Source organism: Rutilus rutilus (assembly GCF_951802725.1).
Source record: "Rutilus rutilus genome assembly, chromosome: 16".
NCBI lineage: Eukaryota > Metazoa > Chordata > Actinopteri > Cypriniformes > Leuciscidae > Rutilus > Rutilus rutilus.
The window spans coordinates 35423902-35430190 of NC_140224.1; the positions used below are offsets into that span (position 1 = coordinate 35423902).

General features: G+C 37.1%; 1 protein-coding gene across 1 annotated transcript in view; it reads right to left on the reverse strand.

The window, feature by feature from the left end:
- LOC311306292 (uncharacterized protein) overlaps positions 1–6289 on the reverse strand; it is a gene marked incomplete at both ends in the record, with an annotated part of 48803 nt that overhangs the window by 15222 nt on the left and 27292 nt on the right. The gene's annotated exons all lie outside the window — the stretch shown is intronic.

Here is a 6289-nt window from a genome sequence, read left to right on the forward strand (position 1 = left end):
GGGCACCTATTATGCAAAATTCACTTTCGCATGGTGTTTGAACATAAATGTGTGTTGGCAGTGTGTGCACACAACCACCCTATAATGATAAAAATCCACCCAGTGCTTTTTTTATAATCCCCATAAATCATAAGCACTGTCTCAGAACAAGCTGTTCTCAGATTCGGGCCAATGTGACGTCACTTTGCACAGGCCCCTCCCACGACTGTTGATTGACACTGCAGTTTGAGCATAGACCCGCCCTGAGTGAGCTGGACACAGAGACCGCCATTGTTTCGACGCTTGAGCAACTGTAGACAAGAATGTCTCCTAAGCGATTGAGGTGTTTGTTGTTGGATGTAAGAATGAACATAGCAGTCTTCATTTACTCTCGTTGTTACTCGAGGATGGATCTGTACTGTTTGTGATCCAGCTTACGGTCTTCAGAGCGACAGGACTAACGTTACTGACCACGGCAGAAATGAAAGTGAGAGCGCGCACTTTATGACAGCTCATCCAGTCATTTTACGGATATAAGGTTTACCAGTTTATTAAGCACCCACTGAAAAGGTGTGTATATATTTGTTTACTGTTAGTTGTAATGAGGGTTTTGTGTACTTCGCTGTGTATGTTGATGATAATGAAAGGGTGAGAGAGAGAGTTTATGGATAAGACTTTAATGCTCACTTCTTATACTGTGTTTATTCAGCTCTTACTGTGATTCTCTGGAGTAAAACTAACGCTTCATCTTTTGTGTGATGTACAATAAACTTCACTGAACTCAGTATATTTCAGTAGGCTATATCAGTATATTTTGGTCATCATTCGGACAGGGTCTGCTACAGCAGGCTTGTATTAATAGTGGATAAAAGCAGATGACAAATAAGTTATAACCATAATTAAAGTAAACTATATAAACTACCTATACCTGTATCTCCATACAGCATATATTCTCTGGCTCTGTAGGCATTATTGTCCGACTCCGAGTCGAAATGAACACCGCAACTGAGAGTTTCTGTTCTGATATTATCAGATGAGATTGTCCTGACTGAAGCGCGAGCTCGTGAAGCTCCGCCCCCTGTGCCATGCAGCAGCAGCTTATTTGCATTTAAAGGGATACCAGAGCCCGTCTACGGAGAGCCTGCCCACTCCCTATTAAAGGAGTCATAACCTAGTCTTAATTTGGATACCTACTGCTGTATTATAGTCTTTCATGCCCTTCTAAAAAAGAAGAGTGGAAAAAAAATAAAAACAGAGCTCCTAAAACCTTTATTTCTGAAGGCATTATTGTCTCGCGAGATCTGATGCGATGTTTTGGCTGACGTGGACGGTCATTTTAATAATGCAAATGAGGGGCGCGTTGATTGGTTGCAGGAAGGAGGGGGGTTGACACCGCAGGTAACTTCAGCATCATTACAAACTGACATCATGGCGCAAGTTGTCAATGAACCCGACCTGGTCGCGACCAACGGAATTCAAACGTATATGTTTGAGCCAGACTCTGAGCTGGAAAGGGAAGATGTAGAGTTGTTGGAAGGACGTCTACATCAAGATGTCTCTGAATGGTAAAGACAATCATTTTGACTAACGAGCTAAAACATTTGTTGCTAATTTCTCGGTTTACCTTTTATTTAATGTAGATTACATTAACGGAGATGTAGTCGAATTTTTTTATCAGCTTACAGTGGTTATTGAGATCAACGTTTGCTATCATGTGGTGTTTTTGCCTTGTTTCACGTTCTGGTTTTTTAGACATTTAATATTTTTCTTCTACAGACAACATGATGTTTTTCTATAAGTTTCTTATTACTTGACTGTTTGTTTTATTTATCTATCCTTATCTATTCTATAAAAAAAATCAATACAATGATATGTTGTCATAGTTATATAATATACAATTCGATGAAAATATAGCTGTATCATTTTCAGTTAAAGTTTTAGACACTGAGCATGGACTCCTGTACCATCACTACTGTAGTGTAAAACAAAGTGGAAAGATTATGGCTAGCATTCGTAGAGTCCATTCCCCGTGTTTACCTCGAAGCTAACGTTACATATATAGCCGCATTAGTAGTTTGCTGCTGTTTGTTACACACAGTAGAGCAATAAAAACAGTCTTACCGTTTCAATTTCAGGCAAGTCCCGGATGGTTGGAATGGCACCTTTTTTCAAACGGAGCTTCGTGGCCAACTTCGCCTGATATTGGCCAAATTTGTGAATGATTCCAGCGTAAAATGTTTAGCGCAGACACCCGAACAATAAGCCAGTTGAAAGTGTTGCTGGGACAGCGTCATTAAAAATGAATTTTATCCACTGGTCCCTGATAGTTTGGTCCGTTTTTGGTATAGAAAACACATTTGCATGTTGTTTCTGGCAGTCAACCACAGAGCAACTCACGTGTGCACTCGGTTTCTCCATCTTTCGCGACTGAACTGAATATGAGGGTGAGAGGGGAAGGGCGGGCTTCCTGCTGCGGTGTCCATATATGGTATATCCTGCCCCGTCTTGACGTCAACAAGTGCCGTCTTTTTAGTGCGCGTGCACGTGGGCTATTTTACAAACCCTGAGGTAAACAAACGCTTCACTTTTAAATATCGGCTTCCTGGCCAGTGTATAATCATTATGCAATCATAACATACATTGATTCTTGTAGAAAAGTGAAATTTGCAGGTTATGACTCCTTTAAGTCCTATTGTACCGAATTTTGGTTGTAGTACCACCAGAGTTCCACTGGGAGCGATCGCCATGAGTGCAAAATGAATGGGAGTCAATGGGGCTAGACGGCTAAATTTGTCTCTTTCACCCGATTGCAGTTGAGAAATCTCAGATTTGATTGTCGATTTTGCAAGTTCAACATGGGTTATAGGTCGAAAGTTGAATGAACGAGTACTTATGTCCTTTTGATTTCTTACAGGTTGAGTTGTTGTTGCCCATAACACGCTAGCATTCTGCTAATGAACGCTGATTGGTCAGTGAAGGACTGATTACGACCAGAGATACCGCTTGATGGCATCGTGACATCCGAAGCGGGACCAGAAACAAACAAAACAAAAACTCTTCTAGCACGTGTGTTTCCCTGTATCAGCTGTGTTGTCGATGCCTCGAGAGAAAAGAAAGTGCAGAGCGCGAAAGCACCAAAGTGACTGAAGGATTGCCGTGAAGCAGTATCTCTGGTCGTACATGTGTATGACGTCATTGACACTTTAAAATACTTTTTAAAGCAAATAAGTGACTCTAAAAAATCTAACACCCAGCAATGTGTAATTTCTTTGCATCTCCTTTCTAATACAACATTCAAATTACTAGACAAAAAATTATATCCTGAGAAAAGTGGATTTTTATTGGTATAGCGCCATAGACCTCCATTCATTCTGCACTCGTCCTGTGAGCGCCCTCATATGGAATCAGAGAGGAACTGCAACCAGTTCAGAAGCCGGAAGTGTACTGAGAGCAAAGAGTATAGAAGCCCAAGAGGCGAAACTCAATAGAACGCCCCATAGCAACAGTTGCCCCCATGACTTGACGGCGCGGCCGCCATTATGGACTGAAAACTGAAGGAAAACGCCGAAAAATAAAGGGAGTCAATGGCACTGAAAAACTTAAAATAACAAAAACTTAACATAGCTTAATTTTTTCTGCCCGTCATATCTAAATATGAAACCAATTTAAAATACATTAATGAGGATGACCGACGTTAAATGACGTTAAATGACAGAAAATATACGTATATGTGTTGGTTAGGAAAATAGTATTTTGGGACAAAATATTACTATAGAAGTACTATAAGACTACTATAGAAATACTATAGCGGCTCTAGGATATTATAGAGGTATTACAGAACATAACATACTTCTGTGATGTTCTGTATAGCCTCTCTATAATATTTTTGTCCCAAATTACTATAGTATTCCTATAAGATTACTATAATATTTTGTCCCAAAATACTATAAATATGAAAACAATAATAATAAAAAACATTTATTTTGTCCCAAAATACTATAAGATTCCTTAGTACTTTTTAGTAAGGGTATCCCCACCGAATCGGCTTCATTAGCCTACCACTTACGGTTTGCAAAGATACAATTATAAAATTACTGCAAAACTTTAATCTATCAATATTTATGTTCTATTATGCATTTTCCTTGTTATATGACTAACAGAAATTCATGAAATAATATATGTTCGCTTGTCTATAGGCAGATACACAGTAATTAGATATAAGTAATAAGATATTTATTCAAATGTTGATTTTGAAATTAGTAAACATCACCATATATATGATTTGGAAAAAAAAAAAATTATAAATGAACATTTCTAAAGACAGTTAATATTTTACACAGTGAACGTTTCAATGGCAAGAAAAAAAAAAACTATGAATGTCCTATTACAGGCGGAAAGGTACAAAAAAGATGTGCAATCTAGCAGTGCACACATGAACTATTAACACATACTAAAATGGATTTTGCCATTGACTGGCGCTAACGATTCCAGCAGCTTTCAGTCCATAATGGCGGATTCGCCTCCGCAGCGCCATCTACAGACTGTTACCCATAACACAACAGAGTTTCGCCTCTTGGGCTTCTATACTCTTTGCTGAGAGTGAAACTTCTCGCCTTATTAGACATTCTCTGGGGATACACACTAAAACAGCGCGTTTTTCTGAGCCCCCAAAAATGACAATTTAAACATGCTGTAAAAAATGATCTGTTGGGTATTTTGAGCTAAAACTTCACATACACACTTTGGGGACATCAGAGACTTATTTTACATCTTGTGAAAAGAGTCATAATAGGTGCCCTTTAAAAACCTGTTATACTGAATATACCGGCTAAACTAGTTGCTCTGTGGTAAAACTAGCCGAAACCAGATCAAACAGCTCCATGTAAACTGTGAAAGTTTTGAGGTCAACTGTACAACATAATTACAAGCTTTTCAATACACACAGAAATTACCATGCAGCTACTAAAGGTGTAGAAGTATGACATTACGTTATTTATTGTTAATATTAACATTATTAGTTTTACATTAAATATTGGGTAATATTAGGGCAAACAAGTCACTTTTATAGAGGTTGTTTTATAGTGTTTAAGATGTTTTTAATTACAAATACTATAGTTTATTATTAGTATTGTTGTTGTTTCCATAGAACCCATTAAACCATGGTAATGAGGAGCTTGGTTTTTAGCTGTGTCTTGAACTTACATTTAAACTCCGGATTCTATGCCGTAACTATGGCAACTTTTCATTAGGAAAACTACAAAGGAGAATTAAGAACTTTATATATGTATATATATATATATATATATATATATATGACACACAGTACTGTGCAAAAGTCTTTGTACTTTTCATAAGATCATCTCTCAATGCAAATCAAACCAGCTATTAGGCTAACTGAAATAAAACCATGCCAATCTCTAGGTATGGTGAAGGTTATGTGATGATGTGGGGCTATTTTAATTCCAAAGGCCAAGGGAACTTTATCAGGATGCATAGTATCCTGGATCCATGAAGTAACTGGCCTTTAAAAATAAAAATCTGCCTGCCTCTATGGGAATTTAACATAGGGGTGTCCAAACTTATGCACCCTGTATTTTAAGGAAGAACATTTATTTACGATACATTATTCATTCACAAAGAAAATTGGTGTCCTTAAAGGTTGGATTTTTCCTATTTTTTTTAATTAAGGCATTAAGTTCAATTTCCAAAAGATGATTTTTTTATTCCTTTTTTTTAGTCAACTTTAGCATGGGTGTCTAAACTTATGCATAGCACTGTATGCGCAAATGTTGTTGCTGTTCTGGAAACCTGTTTGCTTTGACCTCATATTTGGTGTTAATGCATTTATGCTTTTAATATGTTGTAACCTGGAATATTTTCATGATTTGTATACTGTAGATACAATACATTCTATATTTGTGTTAAAAATATGGCTGTTCTTAATGTGGGCCTGAATACAGCATGACACACCAGGCCAAAGAGTCTTTCACATGTTCAGCATGTTAACCCTTAGAGACCAACTGGAACACAATCAATACCTTTCATAGGTTAAAACTACATATAAAAGCAGTTAATACTTTATCTTACTTTCTACTTTATCATACATGTATAATAGCTCATATATTTATCTTAACATGTTTGATAGGAATTTGCAATCTGAATCACACAATATGGTTATTGACTACTGGCATACTGCTTATTGTTTATGCTCAAATGTAGATATCGTCTAAGTATATGATCTGTAATATTTTGTCAAATCCAAACATATTTAATAATAGAAACACATTCACAATGGTATTAATAACAATAA